The sequence below is a fragment of the Lissotriton helveticus genome, chromosome 1_1, assembly GCF_964261635.1.
Source record: "Lissotriton helveticus chromosome 1_1, aLisHel1.1, whole genome shotgun sequence".
Classification (NCBI taxonomy): domain Eukaryota; kingdom Metazoa; phylum Chordata; class Amphibia; order Caudata; family Salamandridae; genus Lissotriton; species Lissotriton helveticus.
Genome location: NC_136057.1, coordinates 1501255992 through 1501283931, shown reverse-complemented (window position 1 = coordinate 1501283931; position 27940 = coordinate 1501255992).

Below are 27940 nucleotides of genomic sequence, written 5' to 3'. Positions count from 1 at the left end.
CAGTGAGCTAAAAAACGGTGATGGATCAAGCCCTGATCTCTTGATTGGGTAGGAGTTTTCTGATTAACTCAGATACTCTGTCCATCACCACCCCCTTTTCTGAATCGTTTTTGGCCACTACAGTTGTGGCAGGGTATGCTCAGACATAAGTCCCTTGCTCACTGCACCATCAGGATTCAAGCAAGCCGGGCCGACGACGGCTGAAATGCCAGAAACCAGTCCCCGGAAGCTTGTTTCCTTTCCAGTAAAGAATTGGCTTGGTAGTTTGGTCTGCCCTGTTCCCATGATGCACTGGGCCAGGGCCAGACTAATTTGCATGTAGCCAGGTTCTGAACTGGGATGGTGCAGTGAGCTAAAAAACAGTGATGGATCAAGCCCTGATCTCTTGACTGGGTAGGAGTGTTCTGATTAACTCAAATACTCTGACCATCACCACCCCCTTTTCTGAATCGTTTTTGGCCACTACAGGTGTGGCAGGGTATGCTCAGACATGAGTCCCTTGCTCACTGCACCATCAGGATTCAAGCAAGCCGGGCCGACGATGGCTGAAATGCCAGAAACCGGTCCCAGGAAGCTTGTTTCCTTTCCAGTAAAGAATTGGCTTGGTAGTTTGGTCTGCCCTGTTCCCATGATGCACTGGGCCAGGGCCAGACTAATTTGCATGTAGCCAGGTTCTGAACTGGGATGGTGCAGTGAGCTAAAAAACGGTGATGGATCAAGCCCTGATCTCTTGACTGGGTAGGAGGGTTCTGATTAACTCAGATACTCTGTCCATCACCACCCCCTTTTCTGAATCGTTTTTGGCCACTACAGGTGTGGCAGGGTATGCTCAGACATGAGTCCCTTGCTCACTGCACCATCAGGATTCAAGCAAGCCGGGCCGACGACGGCTGAAATGCCAGAAACCAGTCCCCGGAAGCTTGTTTCCTTTCCAGTAAAGAATTGGCTTGGTAGTTTGGTCTGCCCTGTTCCCATGATGCACTGGGCCTGGGCCAGACTAATTTGCATGTAGCCAGGTTCTGAACTGGGATGGTGCAGTGAGCTACAAAACGGTGATGGATCAAGCCCTGATCTCTTGACTGGGTAGGAGTGTTCTGATTAACTCAGATACTCTGTCCATCACCACCCCCTTTTCTGAATCGTTTTTGGCCACTACAGGTGTGGCAGGGTATGCTCAGACATGAGTCCCTTGCTCACTGCACCATCAGGATTCAAGCAAGCCGGGCCGACGACGCCTGAAATGCCAGAAACCGGTCCCCGGAAGCTTGTTTCCTTTCCAGTAAAGAATTGGCTTGGTAGTTTGGTCTGCCCTGTTCACATGATGCACTGGGCCAGGGTCAGACTAATTTGCATGTAGCCAGGTTCTGAACTGGGATGGTGCAGTGAGCTAAAAAACGGTGATGGATCAAGCCCTGATCTCTTGACTGGGTAGGAGTGTTCTGATTAACTCAGATACTCTGTCCATCACCACCCCCTTTTCTGAATCGTTTTTGGCCACTACAGGTGTGGCAGGGTATGCTCAGACATGAGTCCCTTGCTCACTGCAACATCAGGATTCAAGCAAGCCGGGCCGACGACGGCTGAAATGCCAGAAACCGGTCCCCGGAAGCTTGTTTCCTTTTCAGTAAAGAATTGGCTTGGTAGTTTGGTCTTCCCTGTTCCCATGATGCACTGGGCCAGGGCCAGACTAATTTGCATGTAGCCAGGTTCTGAACTGGGATGGTGCAGTGAGCTAAAAAATGGTGATGGATCAAGCCCTGATCTCTTGACTGGGTAGGAGTGTTCTGATTAACTCAGATACTCTGTCCATCACCACCCCCTTTTCTGAATCGTTTTTGGCCACTACAGTTGTGGCAGGGTATGCTCAGACATAAGTCCCTTGCTCACTGCACCATCAGGATTCAAACAAGCCGGGCCGACGATGGCTGAAATGCCAGAAACCGGTCCCCGGAAGCTTGTTTCCTTTCCAGTAAAGAATTGGCTTGGTAGTTTGGTCTGCCCTGTTCCCATGATGCACTGGGCCAGGGCCAGACTAATTTGCATGTAGCCAGGTTCTGAACTGGGATGGTGCAGTGAGCTAAAAAATGGTGATGGATCAAGCCCTGATCTCTTGACTGGGTAGGAGTGTTGTGATTAACTCAGATACTCTGTCCATCACCACCCCCTTTTCTGAATCGTTTTTGGCCACTACAGGTGTGGCAGGGTATGCTCAGACATGAGTCCCTTGCTCACTGCACCATCAGGATTCAAGCAAGCCGGGCCGACGACGCCTGAAATGCCAGAAACCGGTCCCCGGAAGCTTGTTTCCTTTCCAGTAAAGAATTGGCTTGGTAGTTTGGTCTGCCCTGTTCACATGATGCACTGGGCCAGGGTCAGACTAATTTGCATGTAGCCAGGTTCTGAACTGGGATGGTGCAGTGAGCTAAAAAATGGTGATGGATCAAGCCCTGATCTCTTGACTGGGTAGGAGTGTTCTGATTAACTCAGATACTCTGTCCATCACCACTCCCTTTTCTGAATCGTTTTTGGCCACTACAGGTGTGGCAGGGTATGCTCAGACATGAGTCCCTTGCTCACTGCAACATCAGGATTCAAGCAAGCCGGGCCGACGACGGCTGAAATGCCAGAAACCGGTCCCCGGAAGCTTGTTTCCTTTTCAGTAAAGAATTGGCTTGGTAGTTTGGTCTTCCCTGTTCCCATGATGCACTGGGCCAGGGCCAGACTAATTTGCATGTAGCCAGGTTCTGAACTGGGATGGTGCAGTGAGCTAAAAAACGGTGATGGATCAAGCCCTGATCTCTTGACTGGGTAGGAGGGTTCTGATTAACTCAGATACTCTGTCCATCACCACCCCCTTTTCTGAATCGTTTTTGGCCACTACAGGTGTGGCAGGGTATGCTCAGACATGAGTCCCTTGCTCACTGCACCATCAGGATTCAAGCAAGCCGGGCCGACGACGGCTGAAATGCCAGAAACCAGTCCCCGGAAGCTTGTTTCCTTTCCAGTAAAGAATTGGCTTGGTAGTTTGGTCTGCCCTGTTCCCATGATGCACTGGGCCAGGGCCAGACTAATTTGCATGTAGCCAGGTTCTGAACTGGGATGGTGCAGTGAGCTACAAAACGGTGATGGATCAAGCCCTGATCTCTTGACTGGGTAGGAGTGTTCTGATTAACTCAGATACTCTGTCCATCACCACCCCCTTTTCTGAATCGTTTTTGGCCACTACAGGTGTGGCAGGGTATGCTCAGACATGAGTCCCTTGCTCACTGCACCATCAGGATTCAAGCAAGCCGGGCCGACGACGCCTGAAATGCCAGAAACCGGTCCCCGGAAGCTTGTTTCCTTTCCAGTAAAGAATTGGCTTGGTAGTTTGGTCTGCCCTGTTCACATGATGCACTGGGCCAGGGTCAGACTAATTTGCATGTAGCCAGGTTCTGAACTGGGATGGTGCAGTGAGCTAAAAAACGGTGATGGATCAAGCCCTGATCTCTTGACTGGGTAGGAGTGTTCTGATTAACTCAGATACTCTGTCCATCACCACCCCCTTTTCTGAATCGTTTTTGGCCACTACAGGTGTGGCAGGGTATGCTCAGACATGAGTCCCTTGCTCACTGCAACATCAGGATTCAAGCAAGCCGGGCCGACGACGGCTGAAATGCCAGAAACCGGTCCCCGGAAGCTTGTTTCCTTTTCAGTAAAGAATTGGCTTGGTAGTTTGGTCTTCCCTGTTCCCATGATGCACTGGGCCAGGGCCAGACTAATTTGCATGTAGCCAGGTTCTGAACTGGGATGGTGCAGTGAGCTAAAAAATGGTGATGGATCAAGCCCTGATCTCTTGACTGGGTAGGAGTGTTCTGATTAACTCAGATACTCTGTCCATCACCACCCCCTTTTCTGAATCGTTTTTGGCCACTACAGTTGTGGCAGGGTATGCTCAGACATAAGTCCCTTGCTCACTGCACCATCAGGATTCAAACAAGCCGGGCCGACGATGGCTGAAATGCCAGAAACCGGTCCCCGGAAGCTTGTTTCCTTTCCAGTAAAGAATTGGCTTGGTAGTTTGGTCTGCCCTGTTCCCATGATGCACTGGGCCAGGGCCAGACTAATTTGCATGTAGCCAGGTTCTGAACTGGGATGGTGCAGTGAGCTAAAAAATGGTGATGGATCAAGCCCTGATCTCTTGACTGGGTAGGAGTGTTGTGATTAACTCAGATACTCTGTCCATCACCACCCCCTTTTCTGAATCGTTTTTGGCCACTACAGGTGTGGCAGGGTATGCTCAGACATGAGTCCCTTGCTCACTGCACCATCAGGATTCAAGCAAGCCGGGCCGACGACGCCTGAAATGCCAGAAACCGGTCCCCGGAAGCTTGTTTCCTTTCCAGTAAAGAATTGGCTTGGTAGTTTGGTCTGCCCTGTTCACATGATGCACTGGGCCAGGGTCAGACTAATTTGCATGTAGCCAGGTTCTGAACTGGGATGGTGCAGTGAGCTAAAAAATGGTGATGGATCAAGCCCTGATCTCTTGACTGGGTAGGAGTGTTCTGATTAACTCAGATACTCTGTCCATCACCACTCCCTTTTCTGAATCGTTTTTGGCCACTACAGGTGTGGCAGGGTATGCTCAGACATGAGTCCCTTGCTCACTGCAACATCAGGATTCAAGCAAGCCGGGCCGACGACGGCTGAAATGCCAGAAACCGGTCCCCGGAAGCTTGTTTCCTTTTCAGTAAAGAATTGGCTTGGTAGTTTGGTCTTCCCTGTTCCCATGATGCACTGGGCCAGGGCCAGACTAATTTGCATGTAGCCAGGTTCTGAACTGGGATGGTGCAGTGAGCTAAAAAACGGTGATGGATCAAGCCCTGATCTCTTGACTGGGTAGGAGGGTTCTGATTAACTCAGATACTCTGTCCATCACCACCCCCTTTTCTGAATCGTTTTTGGCCACTACAGGTGTGGCAGGGTATGCTCAGACATGAGTCCCTTGCTCACTGCACCATCAGGATTCAAGCAAGCCGGGCCGACGACGGCTGAAATGCCAGAAACCAGTCCCCGGAAGCTTGTTTCCTTTCCAGTAAAGAATTGGCTTGGTAGTTTGGTCTGCCCTGTTCCCATGATGCACTGGGCCAGGGCCAGACTAATTTGCATGTAGCCAGGTTCTGAACTGGGATGGTGCAGTGAGCTACAAAACGGTGATGGATCAAGCCCTGATCTCTTGACTGGGTAGGAGTGTTCTGATTAACTCAGATACTCTGTCCATCACCACCCCCTTTTCTGAATCGTTTTTGGCCACTACAGGTGTGGCAGGGTATGCTCAGACATGAGTCCCTTGCTCACTGCACCATCAGGATTCAAGCAAGCCGGGCCGACGACGCCTGAAATGCCAGAAACCGGTCCCCGGAAGCTTGTTTCCTTTCCAGTAAAGAATTGGCTTGGTAGTTTGGTCTGCCCTGTTCACATGATGCACTGGGCCAGGGTCAGACTAATTTGCATGTAGCCAGGTTCTGAACTGGGATGGTGCAGTGAGCTAAAAAACGGTGATGGATCAAGCCCTGATCTCTTGACTGGGTAGGAGTGTTCTGATTAACTCAGATACTCTGTCCATCACCACCCCCTTTTCTGAATCGTTTTTGGCCACTACAGGTGTGGCAGGGTATGCTCAGACATGAGTCCCTTGCTCACTGCAACATCAGGATTCAAGCAAGCCGGGCCGACGACGGCTGAAATGCCAGAAACCGGTCCCCGGAAGCTTGTTTCCTTTTCAGTAAAGAATTGGCTTGGTAGTTTGGTCTTCCCTGTTCCCATGATGCACTGGGCCAGGGCCAGACTAATTTGCATGTAGCCAGGTTCTGAACTGGGATGGTGCAGTGAGCTAAAAAATGGTGATGGATCAAGCCCTGATCTCTTGACTGGGTAGGAGTGTTCTGATTAACTCAGATACTCTGTCCATCACCACCCCCTTTTCTGAATCGTTTTTGGCCACTACAGTTGTGGCAGGGTATGCTCAGACATAAGTCCCTTGCTCACTGCACCATCAGGATTCAAACAAGCCGGGCCGACGATGGCTGAAATGCCAGAAACCGGTCCCCGGAAGCTTGTTTCCTTTCCAGTAAAGAATTGGCTTGGTAGTTTGGTCTGCCCTGTTCCCATGATGCACTGGGCCAGGGCCAGACTAATTTGCATGTAGCCAGGTTCTGAACTGGGATGGTGCAGTGAGCTAAAAAACGGTGATGGATCAAGCCCTGATCTCTTGACTGGGTAGGAGTGTTGTGATTAACTCAGATACTCTGTCCATCACCACCCCCTTTTCTGAATCGCTTTTGGCCACTACAGGTGTGGCAGGGTATGCTCAGACATGAGTCCCTTGCTCACTGCACCATCAGGATTCAAGCAAGCCGGGCCGACGACGCCTGAAATGCCAGAAACCGGTCCCCGGAAGCTTGTTTCCTTTCCAGTAAAGAATTGGCTTGGTAGTTTGGTCTGCCCTGTTCACATGATGCACTGGGCCAGGGTCAGACTAATTTGCATGTAGCCAGGTTCTGAACTGGGATGGTGCAGTGAGCTAAAAAATGGTGATGGATCAAGCCCTGATCTCTTGACTGGGTAGGAGTGTTCTGATTAACTCAGATACTCTGTCCATCACCACCCCCTTTTCTGAATCATTTTTGGCCACTACAGGTGTGGCAGGGTATGCTCAGACATGAGTCCCTTGCTCACTGCACCATCAGGATTTAAGCAAGCCGGGCCGACGACGGCTGAAATGCCAGAAACCAGTCCCCGGAAGCTTGTTTCCTTTCCAGTAAAGAATTGGCTTGGTAGTTTGGTCTGCCCTGTTCCCATGATGCACTGGGCCAGGGCCAGACTAATTTGCATGTAGCCAGGTTCTGAACTGGGATGGTGCAGTGAGCTAAAAAACGGTGATGGATCAAGCCCTGATCTCTTGACTGGGTAGGAGTGTTCTGATTAACTCAGATACTCTGTCCATCACCACCCCCTTTTCTGAATCGTTTTTGGCCACTACAGGTGTGGCAGGGTATGCTCAGACATGAGTCCCTTGCTCACTGCAACATCAGGATTCAAGCAAGCCGGGCCGACGACGGCTGAAATGCCAGAAACCGGTCCCCGGAAACTTGTTTCCTTTCCAGTAAAGAATTGGCTTGGTAGTTTGGTCTTCCCTGTTCCCATGATGCACTGGGCCAGGGCCAGACTAATTTGCATGTAGCCAGGTTCTGAACTGGGATGGTGCAGTGAGCTAAAAAATGGTGAAGGATCAAGCCCTGATCTCTTGACTGGGTAGGAGTGTTCTGATTAACTCAGATACTCTGTCCATCACCACCCCCTTTTCTGAATCGTTTTTGGCCACTACAGGTCTGGCAGGGTATGCTCAGACATGAGTCCCTTGCTCACTGCACCATCAGGATTCAAGCAAGCCGGGCCGACGACGGCTGAAATGCCAGAAACCGGTCCCCGGAAGCTTGTTTCCTTTCCAGTAAAGAATTGGCTTGGTAGTTTGGTCTGCCCTGTTCCCATGATGCACTGGGCCAGGGCCAGACTAATTTGCATGTAGCCAGGTTCTGAACTGGGATGGTGCAGTGAGCTAAAAAACAGTGATGGATCAAGCCCTGATCTCTTGACTGGGTAGGAGTGTTCTGATTAACTCAAATACTCTGACCATCACCACCCCCTTTTCTGAATCGTTTTTGGCCACTACAGGTGTGGCAGGGTATGCTCAGACATGAGTCCCTTGCTCACTGCACCATCAGGATTCAAGCAAGCCGGGCCGACGATGGCTGAAATGCCAGAAACTGGTCCCAGGAAGCTTGTTTCCTTTCCAGTAAAGAATTGGCTTGGTAGTTTGGTCTGCCCTGTTCCCATGATGCACTGGGCCAGGGCCAGACTAATTTGCATGTAGCCAGGTTCTGAACTGGGATGGTGCAGTGAGCTAAAAAACGGTGATGGATCAAGCCCTGATCTCTTGACTGGGTAGGAGGGTTCTGATTAACTCAGATACTCTGTCCATCACCACCCCCTTTTCTGAATCGTTTTTGGCCACTACAGGTGTGGCAGGGTATGCTCAGACATGAGTCCCTTGCTCACTGCACCATCAGGATTCAAGCAAGCCGGGCCGACGACGGCTGAAATGCCAGAAACCAGTCCCCGGAAGCTTGTTTCCTTTCCAGTAAAGAATTGGCTTGGTAGTTTGGTCTGCCCTGTTCCCATGATGCACTGGGCCAGGGCCAGACTAATTTGCATGTAGCCAGGTTCTGAACTGGGATGGTGCAGTGAGCTACAAAACGGTGATGGATCAAGCCCTGATCTCTTGACTGGGTAGGAGTGTTCTGATTAACTCAGATACTCTGTCCATCACCACCCCCTTTTCTGAATCGTTTTTGGCCACTACAGGTGTGGCAGGGTATGCTCAGACATGAGTCCCTTGCTCACTGCACCATCAGGATTCAAGCAAGCCGGGCCGACGACGCCTGAAATGCCAGAAACCGGTCCCCGGAAGCTTGTTTCCTTTCCAGTAAAGAATTGGCTTGGTAGTTTGGTCTGCCCTGTTCACATGATGCACTGGGCCAGGGTCAGACTAATTTGCATGTAGCCAGGTTCTGAACTGGGATGGTGCAGTGAGCTAAAAAACGGTGATGGATCAAGCCCTGATCTCTTGACTGGGTAGGAGTGTTCTGATTAACTCAGATACTCTGTCCATCACCACCCCCTTTTCTGAATCGTTTTTGGCCACTACAGGTGTGGCAGGGTATGCTCAGACATGAGTCCCTTGCTCACTGCAACATCAGGATTCAAGCAAGCCGGGCCGACGACGGCTGAAATGCCAGAAACCGGTCCCCGGAAGCTTGTTTCCTTTTCAGTAAAGAATTGGCTTGGTAGTTTGGTCTTCCCTGTTCCCATGATGCACTGGGCCAGGGCCAGACTAATTTGCATGTAGCCAGGTTCTGAACTGGGATGGTGCAGTGAGCTAAAAAACGGTGATGGATCAAGCCCTGATCTCTTGATTGGGTAGGAGTTTTCTGATGAACTCAGATACTCTGTCCATCACCACCCCCTTTTCTGAATCGTTTTTGGCCACTACAGTTGTGGCAGGGTATGCTCAGACATAAGTCCCTTGCTCACTGCACCATCAGGATTCAAGCAAGCCGGGCCGACGACGGCTGAAATGCCAGAAACCAGTCCCCGGAAGCTTGTTTCCTTTCCAGTAAAGAATTGGCTTGGTAGTTTGGTCTGCCCTGTTCCCATGATGCACTGGGCCAGGGCCAGACTAATTTGCATGTAGCCAGGTTCTGAACTGGGATGGTGCAGTGAGCTAAAAAACAGTGATGGATCAAGCCCTGATCTCTTGACTGGGTAGGAGTGTTCTGATTAACTCAAATACTCTGACCATCACCACCCCCTTTTCTGAATCGTTTTTGGCCACTACAGGTGTGGCAGGGTATGCTCAGACATGAGTCCCTTGCTCACTGCACCATCAGGATTCAAGCAAGCCGGGCCGACGATGGCTGAAATGCCAGAAACCGGTCCCAGGAAGCTTGTTTCCTTTCCAGTAAAGAATTGGCTTGGTAGTTTGGTCTGCCCTGTTCCCATGATGCACTGGGCCAGGGCCAGACTAATTTGCATGTAGCCAGGTTCTGAACTGGGATGGTGCAGTGAGCTAAAAAACGGTGATGGATCAAGCCCTGATCTCTTGACTGGGTAGGAGGGTTCTGATTAACTCAGATACTCTGTCCATCACCACCCCCTTTTCTGAATCGTTTTTGGCCACTACAGGTGTGGCAGGGTATGCTCAGACATGAGTCCCTTGCTCACTGCACCATCAGGATTCAAGCAAGCCGGGCCGACGACGGCTGAAATGCCAGAAACCAGTCCCCGGAAGCTTGTTTCCTTTCCAGTAAAGAATTGGCTTGGTAGTTTGGTCTGCCCTGTTCCCATGATGCACTGGGCCAGGGCCAGACTAATTTGCATGTAGCCAGGTTCTGAACTGGGATGGTGCAGTGAGCTACAAAACGGTGATGGATCAAGCCCTGATCTCTTGACTGGGTAGGAGTGTTCTGATTAACTCAGATACTCTGTCCATCACCACCCCCTTTTCTGAATCGTTTTTGGCCACTACAGGTGTGGCAGGGTATGCTCAGACATGAGTCCCTTGCTCACTGCACCATCAGGATTCAAGCAAGCCGGGCCGACGACGCCTGAAATGCCAGAAACCGGTCCCCGGAAGCTTGTTTCCTTTCCAGTAAAGAATTGGCTTGGTAGTTTGGTCTGCCCTGTTCACATGATGCACTGGGCCAGGGTCAGACTAATTTGCATGTAGCCAGGTTCTGAACTGGGATGGTGCAGTGAGCTAAAAAACGGTGATGGATCAAGCCCTGATCTCTTGACTGGGTAGGAGTGTTCTGATTAACTCAGATACTCTGTCCATCACCACCCCCTTTTCTGAATCGTTTTTGGCCACTACAGGTGTGGCAGGGTATGCTCAGACATGAGTCCCTTGCTCACTGCAACATCAGGATTCAAGCAAGCCGGGCCGACGACGGCTGAAATGCCAGAAACCGGTCCCCGGAAGCTTGTTTCCTTTTCAGTAAAGAATTGGCTTGGTAGTTTGGTCTTCCCTGTTCCCATGATGCACTGGGCCAGGGCCAGACTAATTTGCATGTAGCCAGGTTCTGAACTGGGATGGTGCAGTGAGCTAAAAAATGGTGATGGATCAAGCCCTGATCTCTTGACTGGGTAGGAGTGTTCTGATTAACTCTGATACTCTGTCCATCACCACCCCCTTTTCTGAATCGTTTTTGGCCACTACAGTTGTGGCAGGGTATGCTCAGACATAAGTCCCTTGCTCACTGCACCATCAGGATTCAAACAAGCCGGGCCGACGATGGCTGAAATGCCAGAAACCGGTCCCCGGAAGCTTGTTTCCTTTCCAGTAAAGAATTGGCTTGGTAGTTTGGTCTGCCCTGTTCCCATGATGCACTGGGCCAGGGCCAGACTAATTTGCATGTAGCCAGGTTCTGAACTGGGATGGTGCAGTGAGCTAAAAAACGGTGATGGATCAAGCCCTGATCTCTTGACTGGGTAGGAGTGTTGTGATTAACTCAGATACTCTGTCCATCACCACCCCCTTTTCTGAATCGTTTTTGGCCACTACAGGTGTGGCAGGGTATGCTCAGACATGAGTCCCTTGCTCACTGCACCATCAGGATTCAAGCAAGCCGGGCGGACGACGCCTGAAATGCCAGAAACCGGTCCCCGGAAGCTTGTTTCCTTTCCAGTAAAGAATTGGCTTGGTAGTTTGGTCTGCCCTGTTCACATGATGCACTGGGCCAGGGTCAGACTAATTTGCATGTAGCCAGGTTCTGAACTGGGATGGTGCAGTGAGCTAAAAAATGGTGATGGATCAAGCCCTGATCTCTTGACTGGGTAGGAGTGTTCTGATTAACTCAGATACTCTGTCCATCACCACTCCCTTTTCTGAATCGTTTTTGGCCACTACAGGTGTGGCAGGGTATGCTCAGACATGAGTCCCTTGCTCACTGCAACATCAGGATTCAAGCAAGCCGGGCCGACGACGGCTGAAATGCCAGAAACCGGTCCCCGGAAGCTTGTTTCCTTTTCAGTAAAGAATTGGCTTGGTAGTTTGGTCTTCCCTGTTCCCATGATGCACTGGGCCAGGGCCAGACTAATTTGCATGTAGCCAGGTTCTGAACTGGGATGGTGCAGTGAGCTAAAAAACGGTGATGGATCAAGCCCTGATCTCTTGACTGGGTAGGAGGGTTCTGATTAACTCAGATACTCTGTCCATCACCACCCCCTTTTCTGAATCGTTTTTGGCCACTACAGGTGTGGCAGGGTATGCTCAGACATGAGTCCCTTGCTCACTGCACCATCAGGATTCAAGCAAGCCGGGCCGACGACGGCTGAAATGCCAGAAACCAGTCCCCGGAAGCTTGTTTCCTTTCCAGTAAAGAATTGGCTTGGTAGTTTGGTCTGCCCTGTTCCCATGATGCACTGGGCCAGGGCCAGACTAATTTGCATGTAGCCAGGTTCTGAACTGGGATGGTGCAGTGAGCTACAAAACGGTGATGGATCAAGCCCTGATCTCTTGACTGGGTAGGAGTGTTCTGATTAACTCAGATACTCTGTCCATCACCACCCCCTTTTCTGAATCGTTTTTGGCCACTACAGGTGTGGCAGGGTATGCTCAGACATGAGTCCCTTGCTCACTGCACCATCAGGATTCAAGCAAGCCGGGCCGACGACGCCTGAAATGCCAGAAACCGGTCCCCGGAAGCTTGTTTCCTTTCCAGTAAAGAATTGGCTTGGTAGTTTGGTCTGCCCTGTTCACATGATGCACTGGGCCAGGGTCAGACTAATTTGCATGTAGCCAGGTTCTGAACTGGGATGGTGCAGTGAGCTAAAAAACGGTGATGGATCAAGCCCTGATCTCTTGACTGGGTAGGAGTGTTCTGATTAACTCAGATACTCTGTCCATCACCACCCCCTTTTCTGAATCGTTTTTGGCCACTACAGGTGTGGCAGGGTATGCTCAGACATGAGTCCCTTGCTCACTGCAACATCAGGATTCAAGCAAGCCGGGCCGACGACGGCTGAAATGCCAGAAACCGGTCCCCGGAAGCTTGTTTCCTTTTCAGTAAAGAATTGGCTTGGTAGTTTGGTCTTCCCTGTTCCCATGATGCACTGGGCCAGGGCCAGACTAATTTGCATGTAGCCAGGTTCTGAACTGGGATGGTGCAGTGAGCTAAAAAATGGTGATGGATCAAGCCCTGATCTCTTGACTGGGTAGGAGTGTTCTGATTAACTCAGATACTCTGTCCATCACCACCCCCTTTTCTGAATCGTTTTTGGCCACTACAGTTGTGGCAGGGTATGCTCAGACATAAGTCCCTTGCTCACTGCACCATCAGGATTCAAACAAGCCGGGCCGACGATGGCTGAAATGCCAGAAACCGGTCCCCGGAAGCTTGTTTCCTTTCCAGTAAAGAATTGGCTTGGTAGTTTGGTCTGCCCTGTTCCCATGATGCACTGGGCCAGGGCCAGACTAATTTGCATGTAGCCAGGTTCTGAACTGGGATGGTGCAGTGAGCTAAAAAACGGTGATGGATCAAGCCCTGATCTCTTGACTGGGTAGGAGTGTTGTGATTAACTCAGATACTCTGTCCATCACCACCCCCTTTTCTGAATCGTTTTTGGCCACTACAGGTGTGGCAGGGTATGCTCAGACATGAGTCCCTTGCTCACTGCACCATCAGGATTCAAGCAAGCCGGGCCGACGACGCCTGAAATGCCAGAAACCGGTCCCCGGAAGCTTGTTTCCTTTCCAGTAAAGAATTGGCTTGGTAGTTTGGTCTGCCCTGTTCACATGATGCACTGGGCCAGGGTCAGACTAATTTGCATGTAGCCAGGTTCTGAACTGGGATGGTGCAGTGAGCTAAAAAATGGTGATGGATCAAGCCCTGATCTCTTGACTGGGTAGGAGTGTTCTGATTAACTCAGATACTCTGTCCATCACCACTCCCTTTTCTGAATCGTTTTTGGCCACTACAGGTGTGGCAGGGTATGCTCAGACATGAGTCCCTTGCTCACTGCAACATCAGGATTCAAGCAAGCCGGGCCGACGACGGCTGAAATGCCAGAAACCGGTCCCCGGAAGCTTGTTTCCTTTTCAGTAAAGAATTGGCTTGGTAGTTTGGTCTTCCCTGTTCCCATGATGCACTGGGCCAGGGCCAGACTAATTTGCATGTAGCCAGGTTCTGAACTGGGATGGTGCAGTGAGCTAAAAAACGGTGATGGATCAAGCCCTGATCTCTTGACTGGGTAGGAGTGTTCTGATTAACTCAGATACTCTGTCCATCACCACCCCCTTTTCTGAATCGTTTTTGGCCACTACAGTTGTGGCAGGGTATGCTCAGACATAAGTCCCTTGCTCACTGCACCATCAGGATTCAAACAAGCCGGGCCGACGATGGCTGAAATGCCAGAAACCGGTCCCCGGAAGCTTGTTTCCTTTCCAGTAAAGAATTGGCTTGGTAGTTTGGTCTGCCCTGTTCCCATGATGCACTGGGCCAGGGCCAGACTAATTTGCATGTAGCCAGGTTCTGAACTGGGATGGTGCAGTGAGCTAAAAAACGGAGATGGATCAAGCCCTGATCCCTTGACTGGGTAGGAGTGTTCTGATTAACTCAGATACTCTGTCCATCACCACCCCCTTTTCTGAATTGTTTTTGGCCACTACAGGTGTGGCAGGGTATGCTCAGACATGAGTCCCTTGCTCACTGCAACATCAGGATTCAAGCAAGCCGGGCCGACGACGGCTGAAATGCCAGAAACCGGTCCCCGGAAGATTGTTTCCTTTTCAGTAAAGAATTGGCTTGGTAGTTTGGTCTGCCCTGTTCCCATGATGCACTGGGCCAGGGCCAGACTAATTTGCATGTAGCCAGGTTCTGAACTGGGATGGTGCAGTGAGCTAAAAAACGGTGATGGATCAAGCCCTGATCTCTTGACTGGGTAGGAGTGTTCTGATTAACTCAGATACTCTGTCCATCACCACCCCCTTTTCTGAATCGTTTTTGGCCACTACAGGTGTGGCAGGGTATGCTCAGACATAAGTCCCTTGCTCACTGCACCATCAGGATTCAAACAAGCCGGGCCGACGATGGCTGAAATGCCAGAAACCGGTCCCCGGAAGCTTGTTTCCTTTCCAGTAAAGAATTGGCTTGGTAGTTTGGTCTGCCCTGTTCCCATGATGCACTGGGCCAGGGCCAGACTAATTTGCATGTAGCCAGGTTCTGAACTGGGATGGTGCAGTGAGCTAAAAAACGGTGATGGATCAAGCCCTGATCTCTTGACTGGGTAGGAGTGTTCTGATTAACTCAGATACTCTGTCCATCACCACCCCCTTTTCTGAATCGTTTTTGGCCACTACAGGTGTGGCAGGGTATGCTCAGACATGAGTCCCTTGCTCACTGAACCATCAGGATTCAAGCAAGCCGGGCCGACGACGGCTGAAATGCCAGAAACCGGTCCCCGGAAGCTTGTTTCCTTTCCAGTAAAGAATTGGCTTGGTAGTTTGGTCTGCCCTGTTCCCATGATGCACTGGGCCAGGGCCAGACTAATTTGCATGTAGCCAGGTTCTGAACTGGGATGGTGCAGTGAGCTAAAAAACGGTGATGGATCAAGCCCTGATCTCTTGACTGGGTAGGAGTGTTCTGATTAACTCAGATACTCTGTCCATCACCACCCCCTTTTCTGAATCATTTTTGGCCACTACAGGTGTGGCAGGGTATGCTCAGACATGAGTCCCTTGCTCACTGCACCATCAGGATTTAAGCAAGCCGGGCCGACGACGGCTGAAATGCCAGAAACCAGTCCCCGGAAGCTTGTTTCCTTTCTAGTAAAGAATTGGCTTGGTAGTTTGGTCTGCCCTGTTCCCATGATGCACTGGGCCAGGGCCAGACTAATTTGCATGTAGCCAGGTTCTGAACTGGGATGGTGCAGTGAGCTAAAAAACGGTGATGGATCAAGCCCTGATCTCTTGACTGGGTAGGAGTGTTCTGATTAACTCAGATACTCTGTCCATCACCACCCCCTTTTCTGAATCGTTTTTGGCCACTACAGGTGTGGCAGGGTATGCTCAGACATGAGTCCCTTGCTCACTGAACCATCAGGATTCAAGCAAGCCGGGCCGACGACGGCTGAAATGCCAGAAACCGGTCCCCGGAAGCTTGTTTCCTTTCCAGTAAAGAATTGGCTTGGTAGTTTGGTCTGCCCTGTTCCCATGATGCACTGGGCCAGGGCCAGACTAATTTGCATGTAGCCAGGTTCTGAACTGGGATGGTGCAGTGAGCTAAAAAACGGTGATGGATCAAGCCCTGATCTCTTGACTGGGTAGGAGTGTTCTGATTAACTCAGATACTCTGTCCATCACCACCCCCTTTTCTGAATCATTTTTGGCCACTACAGGTGTGGCAGGGTATGCTCAGACATGAGTCCCTTGCTCACTGCACCATCAGGATTTAAGCAAGCCGGGCCGACGACGGCTGAAATGCCAGAAACCAGTCCCCGGAAGCTTGTTTCCTTTCTAGTAAAGAATTGGCTTGGTAGTTTGGTCTGCCCTGTTCCCATGATGCACTGGGCCAGGGCCAGACTAATTTGCATGTAGCCAGGTTCTGAACTGGGATGGTGCAGTGAGCTAAAAAACGGTGATGGATCAAGCCCTGATCTCTTGACTGGGTAGGAGTGTTCTGATTAACTCAGATACTCTGTCCATCACCACCCCCTTTTCTGAATCGTTTTTTGCCACTACAGGTGTGGCAGGGTATGCTCAGACATGAGTCCCTTGCTCACTGCAACATCAGGATTCAAGCAAGCCGGGCCGACGACGGCTGAAATGCCAGAAACCGGTCCCCGGAAGCTTGTTTCCTTTCCAGTAAAGAATTGGCTTGGTAGTTTGGTCTGCCCTGTTCCCATGATGCACTGGGCCAGGGCCAGACTAATTTGCATGTAGCCAGGTTCTGAACTGGGATGGTGCAGTGAGCTACAAAACGGTGATGGATCAAGCCCTGATCTCTTGACTGGGTAGGAGTGTTCTGATTAACTCAGATACTCTGTCCATCACCACCCCCTTTTCTGAATCGTTTTTGGCCACTACAGGTGTGGCAGGGTATGCTCAGACATGAGTCCCTTGCTCACTGCACCATCAGGATTCAAGCAAGCCGGGCCGACGACGCCTGAAATGCCAGAAACCGGTCCCCGGAAGCTTGTTTCCTTTCCAGTAAAGAATTGGCTTGGTAGTTTGGTCTGCCCTGTTCACATGATGCACTGGGCCAGGGTCAGACTAATTTGCATGTAGCCAGGTTCTGAACTGGGATGGTGCAGTGAGCTAAAAAACGGTGATGGATCAAGCCCTGATCTCTTGACTGGGTAGGAGTGTTCTGATTAACTCAGATACTCTGTCCATCACCACCCCCTTTTCTGAATCGTTTTTGGCCACTACAGGCGTGGCAGGGTATGCTCAGACATGAGTCCCTTGCTCACTGCAACATCAGGATTCAAGCAAGCCGGGCCGACGACGGCTGAAATGCCAGAAACCGGTCCCCGGAAGCTTGTTTCCTTTTCAGTAAAGAATTGGCTTGGTAGTTTGGTCTTCCCTGTTCCCATGATGCACTGGGCCAGGGCCAGACTAATTTGCATGTAGCCAGGTTCTGAACTGGGATGGTGCAGTGAGCTAAAAACGGTGATGGATCAAGCCCTGATCTCTTGACTGGGTAGGAGTGTTCTGATTAACTCAGATACTCTGTCCATCACCACCCCCTTTTCTGAATCGTTTTTGGCCACTACAGTTGTGGCAGGGTATGCTCATACATGAGTCCCTTGCTCACTGCACCATCAGGATTCAAGCAAGCCGGGCCGACGATGGCTGAAATGCCAGAAACCGGTCCCAGGAAGCTTGTTTCCTTTCCAGTAAAGAATTGGCTTGGTAGTTTGGTCTGCCCTGTTCCCATGATGCACTTGGCCAGGGCCAGACTAATTTGCATGTAGCCAGGTTCTGAACTGGGATGGTGCAGTGAGCTAAAAAACGGTGAAGGATCAAGCCCTGATCTCTTGACTGGGTAGGAGTGTTCTGATTAACTCAGATACTCTGTCCATCACCACCCCCTTTTCTGAATCGTTTTTGGCCACTACAGGTGTGGCAGGGTATGCTCAGACATGAGTCCCTTGCTCACTGCAACATCAGGATTCAAGCAAGCCGGGCCGACGATGGCTGAAATGCCAGAAACCGGTCCCCGGAAGCTTGTTTCCTTTTCAGTAAAGAATTGGCTTGGTAATTTGGTCTGCCCTGTTCCCATGATGCACTGGGCCAGGGCCAGACTAATTTGCATGTAGCCAGGTTCTGTACTGGGATGGTGCAGTGAGCTAAAAAACGGTGATGGATCAAGCCCTGATCTCTTGACTGGGTAGGAGTGTTCTGATTAACTCAGATACTCTGTCCATCACCACCCCCTTTTCTGAATCGTTTTTGGCCACTACAGGTGTGGCAGGGTATGCTCAGACATAAGTCCCTTGCTCACTGCACCATCAGGATTCAAACAAGCCGGGTCGACGATGGCTGAAATGCCAGAAACCGGTCCCCGGAAGCTTGTTCCTTTCCAGTAAAGAATTGGCTTGGTAGTTTGGTCTGCCCTGTTCCCATGATGCACTGGGCCAGGGCCAGACTAATTTGCATGTAGCCAGGTTCTGAACTGGGATGGTGCAGTGAGCTAAAAAACGGTGATGGATCAAGCCCTGATCTCTTGACTGGGTAGGAGTGTTCTGATTAACTCAGATACTCTGTCCATCACCACCCCCTTTTCTGAATCGTTTTTGGCCACTACAGGTGTGGCAGGGTATGCTCAGACATGAGTCCCTTGCTCACTGCACCATCAGGATTCAAGCAAGCCGGGCCGACGACGGCTGAAATGCCAGAAACCGGTCCCGGAAGCTTGTTTCCTTTCCAGTAAAGAATTGGCTTGGTAGTTTGGTCTGCCCTGTTCCCATGATGCACTGGGCCAGGGCCAGACTAATTTGCATGTAGCCAGGTTCTGAACTGGGATGGTGCAGTGAGCTAAAAAACGGTGATGGATCAAGCCCTGATCTCTTGACTGGGTAGGAGTGTTCTGATTAACTCAGATACTCTGTCCATCACCACCCCCTTTTCTGAATCGTTTTTGGCCACTACAGGTGTGGCAGGGTATGCTCAGACATAAGACCCTTGCTCACTGCACCATCAGGATTCAAGCAAGCCGGGCCGACGACGGCTGAAATGCCAGAAACCAGTCCCCGGAAGCTTGTTTCCTTTCCAGTAAAGAATTGGCTTGGTAGTTTGGTCTGCCCTGTTCCCATGATGCACTGGGCCAGGGCCAGACTAATTTGCATGTAGCCAGGTTCTGAACTGGGATGGTGCAGTGAGCTAAAAAACGGTGATGAATCAAGCCCTGATCTCTTGACTGGGTAGGAGTGTTCTGATTAAATTGGCTTGGTAGTTTGGTCTGCCCTGTTCCCATGATGCACTGGGCCAGGGCCAGACTAATTTGCATGTAGCCAGGTTCTGAACTGGGATGGTGCAGTGAGCTAAAAAACAGTGATGGATCAAGCCCTGATCTCTTGACTGGGTAGGAGTGTTCTGATTAACTCAGATACTCTGTCCATCACCACCCCCTTTTCTGAATCATTTTTGGCCACTACAGGTGTGGCAGGGTATGCTCAGACATGAGTCCCTTGCTCACTGCACCATCAGGATTCAAGCAAGCTGGGCCGACGACGGCTGAATTGCCAGAAACCGGTCCCCGGAAGCTTGTTTCCTTTCCAGTAAAGAATTGGCTTGGTAGTTTGGTCTGCCCTGTTCCCATGATGCACTGGGCCAGGGCCAGACTAATTTGCATGTAGCCAGGTTCTGAACTGGGATGGTGCAGTGAGCTAAAAAACGGTGATGGATCAAGCCCTGATCTCTTGACTGGGTAGGAGTGTTCTGATTAACTCAGATACTCTGTCCATCACCACCCCCTTTTCTGAATCGTTTTTGGCCACTACAGTTGTGGCAGGGTATGCTCAGACATAAGTCCCTTGCTCACTGCACCATCAGGATTCAAACAAGCCGGGCCGACGATGGCTGAAATGCCAGAAACCGGTCCCCGGAAGCTTGTTTCCTTTCCAGTAAAGAATTGGCTTGGTAGTTTGGTCTGCCCTGTTCCCATGATGCACTGGGCCAGGGCCAGACTAATTTGCATGTAGCCAGGTTCTGAACTGGGATGGTGCAGTGAGCTAAAAAACAGTGATGGATCAAGCCCATATCTCTTGACTGGGTAGGAGTGTTCTGATTAACTGAGATACTCTGTCCATCACCACCCCCTTTTCTGAATCGTTTTTGGCCACTACAGGTGTGGCAGGGTATGCTCAGACATGAGTCCCTTGCTCACTGCAACATCAGGATTCAAGCAAGCCGGGCCGACGACGGCTGAAATGCCAGAAACCGGTCCCCGGAAGCTTGTTTCCTTTCCAGTAAAGAATTGGCTTGGTAGTTTGGTCTGCCCTGTTCCCATGATGCACTGGGCCAGGGCCAGACTAATTTGCATGTAGCCAGGTTCTGAACTGGGATGGTGCAGTGAGCTAAAAAACAGTGATGGATCAAGCCCTGATCTCTTGACTGGGTAGGAGTGTTCTGATTAACTCAAATACTCTGACCATCACCACCCCCTTTTCTGAATCGTTTTTGGCCACTACAGGTGTGGCAGGGTATGCTCAGACATGAGTCCCTTGCTCACTGCACCATCAGGATTCAAGCAAGCCGGGCCGACGATGGCTGAAATGCCAGAAACCGGTCCCAGGAAGCTTGTTTCCTTTCCAGTAAAGAATTGGCTTGGTAGTTTGGTCTGCCCTGTTCCCATGATGCACTGGGCCAGGGCCAGACTAATTTGCATGTAGCCAGGTTCTGAACTGGGATGGTGCAGTGAGCTAAAAAACGGTGAAGGATCAAGCCCTGATCTCTTGACTGGGTAGGAGTGTTCTGATTAACTCAGATACTCTGTCCATCACCACCCCCTTTTCTGAATCGTTTTTGGCCACTACAGTTGTGGCAGGGTATGCTCAGACATGAGTCCCTTGCTCACTGCACCATCAGGATTCAAGCAAGCCGGGCCGACGATGGCTGAAATGCCAGAAACCGGTCCCAGGAAGCTTGTTTCCTTTCCAGTAAAGAATTGGCTTGGTAGTTTGGTCTGCCCTGTTCCCATGATGCACTGGGCCAGGGCCAGACTAATTTGCATGTAGCCAGGTTCTGAACTGGGATGGTGCAGTGAGCTAAAAAACGGTGATGGATCAAGCCCTGATCTCTTGACTGGGTAGGAGGGTTCTGATTAACCAGATACTCTGTCCATCACCACCCCCTTTTCTGAATCGTTTTTGGCCACTACAGGTGTGGCAGGGTATGCTCAGACATGAGTCCCTTGCTCACTGCACCATCAGGATTCAAGCAAGCCGGGCCGACGACGGCTGAAATGCCAGAAACCGGTCCCCGGAAGCTTGTTTCCTTTTCAGTAAAGAATTGGCTTGGTAGTTTGGTCTGCCCTGTTCCCATGATGCACTGGGCCAGGGCCAGACTAATTTGCATGTAGCCAGGTTCTGAACTGGGATGGTGCAGTGAGCTAAAAAACGGTGATGGATCAAGCCCTGATCTCTTGACTGGGTAGGAGTGTTCTGATTAACTCAGATACTCTGTCCATCACCACCCCCTTTTCTGAATCGTTTTTGGCCACTACAGGTGTGGCAGGGTATGCTCAGACATGAGTCCCTTGCTCACTGCACCATCAGATTCAAGCAAGCCGGGCCGACGATGGCTGAAATGCCAGAAACCGGTCCCAGGAAGCTTGTTCCCTTTCCAGTAAAGAATTGGCTTGGCAGTTTGGTCTGCCCTGTTCCCATGATGCACTGGGCCAGGGCCAGACTAATTTGCATGTAGCCAGGTTCTGAACTGGGATGGTGCAGTGAGCTAAAAAACGGTGAAGGATCAAGCCCTGATCTCTTGACTGGGTAGGAGTGTTCTGATTAACTCAGATACTCTGTCCATCACCACCCCCTTTTCTGAATCGTTTTTGGCCACTACAGTTGTGGCAGGGTATGCTCAGACATGAGTCCCTTGCTCACTGCACCATCAGGATTCAAGCAAGCCGGGCCGACGATGGCTGAAATGCCAGAAACCGGTCCCAGGAAGCTTGTTTCCTTTCCAGTAAAGAATTGGCTTGGTAGTTTGGTCTGCCCTGTTCCCATGATGCACTGGGCCAGGGCCAGACTAATTTGCATGTAGCCAGGTTCTGAACTGGGATGGTGCAGTGAGCTAAAAAACGGTGATGGATCAAGCCCTGATCTCTTGACTGGGTAGGAGGGTTCTGATTAACCAGATACTCTGTCCATCACCACCCCCTTTTCTGAATCGTTTTTGGCCACTACAGGTGTGGCAGGGTATGCTCAGACATGAGTCCCTTGCTCACTGCACCATCAGGATTCAAGCAAGCCGGGCCGACGACGCCTGAAATGCCAGAAACCGGTCCCCAGAAGCTTGTTTCCTTTCCAGTAAAGAATTGGCTTGGTAGTTTGGTCTGCCCTGTTCACATGATGCACTGGGCCAGGGTCAGACTAATTTGCATGTAGCCAGGTTCTGAACTGGGATGGTGCAGTGAGCTAAAAAACGGTGATGGATCAAGCCCTGATCTCTTGACTGGGTAGGAGTGTTCTGATTAACTCAGATACTCTGTCCATCACCACCCCCTTTTCTGAATCGTTTTTGGCCACTACAGGTGTGGCAGGGTATGCTCAGACATGAGTCCCTTGCTCACTGCAACATCAGGATTCAAGCAAGCCGGGCCGACGACGGCTGAAATGCCAGAAACCGGTCCCCGGAAGCTTGTTTCCTTTTCAGTAAAGAATTTGCTTGGTAGTTTGGTCTTCCCTGTTCCCATGATGCACTGGGCCAGGGCCAGACTAATTTGCATGTAGCCAGGTTCTGAACTGGGATGGTGCAGTGAGCTAAAAAACGGTGATGGATCAAGCCCTGATCTCTTGACTGGGTAGGAGTGTTCTGATTAACTCAGATACTCTGTCCATCACCACCCCCTTTTCTGAATCGTTTTTGGCCACTACAGTTGTGGCAGGGTATGCTCAGACATAAGTCCCTTGCTCACTGCACCATCAGGATTCAAACAAGCCGGGCCGACGATGGCTGAAATGCCAGAAACCGGTCCCCGGAAGCTTGTTTCCTTTCCAGTAAAGAATTGGCTTGGTAGTTTGGTCTGCCCTGTTCCCATGATGCACTGGGCCAGGGCCAGACTAATTTGCATGTAGCCAGGTTCTGAACTGGGATGGTGCAGTGAGCTAAAAAACGGTGATGGATCAAGCCCTGATCTCTTGACTGGGTAGGAGTGTTCTGATTAACTCAGATACTCTGTCCATCACCACCCCCTTTTCTGAATCGTTTTTGGCCACTACAGGTGTGGCAGGGTATGCTCAGACATGAGTCCCTTGCTCACTGCAACATCAGGATTCAAGCAAGCCGGGCCGACGACGGCTGAAATGCCAGAAACCGGTCCCCGGAAGCTTGTTTCCTTTCCAGTAAAGAATTGGCTTGGTAGTTTGGTCTGCCCTGTTCCCATGATGCACTGGGCCAGGGCCAGACTAATTTGCATGTAGCCAGGTTCTGAACTGGGATGGTGCAGTGAGCTAAAAAACAGTGATGGATCAAGCCCTGATCTCTTGACTGGGTAGGAGTGTTCTGATTAACTCAAATACTCTGACCATCACCACCCCCTTTTCTGAATCGTTTTTGGCCACTACAGGTGTGGCAGGGTATGCTCAGACATGAGTCCCTTGCTCACTGCAACATCAGGATTCAAGCAAGCCGGGCCGACGACGGCTGAAATGCCAGAAACCGGTCCCCGGAAGCTTGTTTCCTTTTCAGTAAAGAATTGGCTTGGTAGTTTGGTCTGCCCTGTTCCCATGATGCACTGGGCCAGGGCCAGACTAATTTGCATGTAGCCAGGTTCTGAACTGGGATGGTGCAGTGAGCTAAAAAACGGTGATGGATCAAGCCCTGATCTCTTGACTGGGTAGGAGTGTTCTGATTAACTCAGATACTCTGTCCATCACCACCCCCTTTTCTGAATCGTTTTTGGCCACTACAGGTGTGGCAGGGTATGCTCAGACATAAGTCCCTTGCTCACTGCACCATCAGGATTCAAGCAAGCCGGGCCGACGATGGCTGAAATGCCAGAAACCGGTCCCCGGAAGCTTGTTCCTTTCCAGTAAAGAATAGGCTTGGTAGTTTGGTCTGCCCTGTTCCCATGATGCACTGGGCCAGGGCCAGACTAATTTGCATGTAGCCAGGTTCTGAACTGGGATGGTGCAGTGAGCTAAAAAACGGTGATGGATCAAGCCCTGATCTCTTGACTGGGTAGGAGTGTTCTGATTAACTCAGATACTCTCTCCATCACCACCCCCTTTTCTGAATCGTTTTTGGCCACTACAGGTGTGGCAGGGTATGCTCAGACATGAGTCCCTTGCTCACTGCACCATCAGGATTCAAGCAAGCCGGGCCGACGACGGCTGAAATGCCAGAAACCGGTCCCCGGAAGCTTGTTTCCTTTCCAGTAAAGAATTGGCTTGGTAGTTTGGTCTGCCCTGTTCCCATGATGCACTGGGCCAGGGCCAGACTAATTTGCATGTAGCCAGGTTCTGAACTGGGATGGTGCAGTGAGCTAAAAATGGTGATGGATCAAGCCCTGATCTCTTGACTGGGTAGGAGGGTTCTGATTAACTCAGATACTCTCTCCATCACCACCCCCTTTTCTGAATCGTTTTTGGCCACTACAGGTGTGGCAGGGTATGCTCAGACATGAGTCCCTTGCTCACTGCACCATCAGGATTCAAGCAAGCCGGGCCGACGACGGCTGAAATGCCAGAAACCAGTCCCCGGAAGCTTGTTTCCTTTCCAGTAAAGAATTGGCTTGGTAGTTTGGTCTGCCCTGTTCTCATGAAGCACTGGGCCAGGGCCAGACTAATTTGCATGTAGCCAGGTTCTGAACTGGGATGGTGCAGTGAGATACAAAACGGTGATGGATCAAGCCCTGATCTCTTGACTGGGTAGGAGTGTTCTGATTAACTCAGATACTCTGTCCATCACCGCCCCCTTTTCTGAATCGTTTTTGGCCACTACAGGTGTGGCAGGGTATGCTCAGACATGAGTCCCTTGCTCACTGCACCATCAGGATTCAAGCAAGCTGGGCCGACGACGGTTGAAATGCCAGAAACCGGTCCCCGGAAGCTTGTTTCCTTTCCAGTAAAGAATTGGCTTGGTAGTTTGGTCTGCCCTGTTCCCATGATGCACGGGGCCAGGGCCAGACTAATTTGCATGTAGCCAGGTTCTGAACTGGGATGGTGCAGTGAGCTAAAAAACGGTGATGAATCAAGCCCTGATCTCTTGACTGGGTAGGAGTGTTCTGATTAAATTGGCTTGGTAGTTTGGTCTGCCCTGTTCCCATGATGCACTGGGCCAGGGGCAGACTAATTTGCATGTAGCCAGGTTCTGAACTGGGATGGTGCAGTGAGCTAAAAAACGGTGATGGATCAAGCCCTGATCTCTTGACTGGGTAGGAGTGTTCTGATTAACTCAGATACTCTGTCCATCACCACCCCCTTTTCTGAATCATTTTTGGCCACTACAGGTGTGGCAGGGTATGCTCAGACATGAGTCCCTTGCTCACTGCACCATCAGGATTCAAGCAAGCTGGGCCGACGACGGCTGAAATGCCAGAAACCGGTCCCCGGAAGCTTGTTTCCTTTCCAGTAAAGAATTGGCTTGGTAGTTTGGTCTGCCCTGTTCCCATGATGCACTGGGCCAGGGCCAGACTAATTTGCATGTAGCCAGGTTCTGAACTGGGATGGTGCAGTGAGCTAAAAAACGGTGATGGATCAAGCCCTGATCTCTTGACTGGGTAGGAGTGTTCTGATTAACTCAGATACTCTGTCCATCACCACCCCCTTTTCTGAATCGTTTTTGGCCACTACAGTTGTGGCAGGGTATGCTCAGACATAAGTCCCTTGCTCACTGCAACATCAGGATTCAAGCAAGCCGGGCCGACGACGGCTGAAATGCCAGAAACCGGTCCCCGGAAGCTTGTTTCCTTTCCAGTAAAGAATTGGCTTTGTAGTTTGGTCTGCCCTGTTCCCATGATGCACTGGGCCAGGGCCAGACTAATTTGCATGTAGCCAGGTTCTGAACTGGGATGGTGCAGTGAGCTAAAAAAACAGTGATGGATCAAGCCCTGATCTCTTGACTGGGTAGGAGTGTTCTGATTAACTCAAATACTCTGACCATCACCACCCCCTTTTCTGAATCGTTTTTGGCCACTACAGGTGTGGCAGGGTATGCTCATACATGAGTCCCTTGCTCACTGCACCATCAGGATTCAAGCAAGCCGGGCCGACGACGGCTGAAATGCCAGAAACCGGTCCCAGGAAGCTTGTTTCCTTTCCAGTAAAGAATTGGCTTGGTAGTTTGGTCTGCCCTGTTCCCATGATGCACTTGGCCAGGGCCAGATTAATTTGCATGTAGCCAGGTTCTGAACTGGGATGGTGCAGTGAGCTAAAAATGGTGATGGATCAAGCCCTGATCTCTTGACTGGGTAGGAGGGTTCTGATTAACTCAGATACTCTCTCCATCACCACCCCCTTTTCTGAATCGTTTTTGGCCACTACAGGTGTGGCAGGGTATGCTCAGACATGAGTCCCTTGCTCACTGCACCATCAGGATTCAAGCAAGCCGGGCCGACGACGGCTGAAATGCCAGAAACCAGTCCCCGGAAGCTTGTTTCCTTTCCAGTAAAGAATTGGCTTGGTAGTTTGGTCTGCCCTGTTCCCATGAAGCACTGGGCCAGGGCCAGACTAGTTTGCATGTAGCCAGGTTCTGAACTGGGATGGTGCAGTGAGCTACAAAATGGTGATGGATCAAGCCCTGATCTCTTGACTGGGTAGGAGTGTTCTGATTAACTCAGATACTCTGTCCATCACCGCCCCCTTTTCTGAATCGTTTTTGGCCACTACAGGTGTGGCAGGGTATGCTCAGACATGAGTCCCTTGCTCACTGCACCATCAGGATTCAAGCAAGCTGGGCCGACGACGGTTGAAATGCCAGAAACCGGTCCCCGGAAGCTTGTTTCCTTTCCAGTAAAGAATTGGCTTGGTAGTTTGGTCTGCCCTGTTCCCATGATGCACTGGGCCAGGGCCAGACTAATTTGCATGTAGCCAGGTTCTGAACTGGGATGGTGCAGTGAGCTAAAAAACGGTGATGGATCAAGCCCTGATCTCTTGACTGGGTAGGAGGGTTCTGATTAACTCAGATACTCTGTCCATCACCACCCCCTTTTCTGAATCGTTTTTGGCCACTACAGGTGTGGCAGGGTATGCTCAGACATGAGTCCCTTGCTCACTGCACCATCAGGATTCAAGCAAGCCGGGCCGACGATGGCTGAAATGCCAGAAACCAGTCCCCGGAAGCTTGTTTCCTTTCCAGTAAAGAATTGGCTTGGTAGTTTGGTCTGCCCTGTTCCCATGATGCACTGGGCCAGGGCCAGACTAATTTGCATGTAGCCAGGTTCTGAACTGGGATGGTGCAGTGAGCTACAAAACGGTGATGGATCAAGCCCTGATCTCTTGACTGGGTAGGAGTGTTCTGATTAACTCAGATACTCTGTCCATCACCACCCCCTTTTCTGAATCGTTTTTGGCCACTACAGGTGTGGCAGGGTATGCTCAGACATGAGTCCCTTGCTCACTGCACCATCAGGATTCAAGCAAGCCGGGCCGACGACGCCTGAAATGCCAGAAACCGGTCCCCGGAAGCTTGTTTCCTTTCCAGTAAAGAATTGGCTTGGTAGTTTGGTCTGCCCTGTTCACATGATGCACTGGGCCAGGGTCAGACTAATTTGCATGTAGCCAGGTTCTGAACTGGGATGGTGCAGTGAGCTAAAAAACGGTGATGGATCAAGCCCTGATCTCTTGACTGGGTAGGAGTGTTCTGATTAACTCAGATACTCTGTCCATCACCACCCCCTTTTCTGAATCGTTTTTGGCCACTACAGGTGTGGCAGGGTATGCTCAGACATGAGTCCCTTGCTCACTGCAACATCAGGATTCAAGCAAGCCGGGCCGACGACGGCTGAAATGCCAGAAACCGGTCCCCGGAAGCTTGTTTCCTTTTCAGTAAAGAATTGGCTTGGTAGTTTGGTCTTCCCTGTTCCCATGATGCACTGGGCCAGGGCCAGACTAATTTGCATGTAGCCAGGTTCTGAACTGGGATGGTGCAGTGAGCTAAAAAATGGTGATGGAT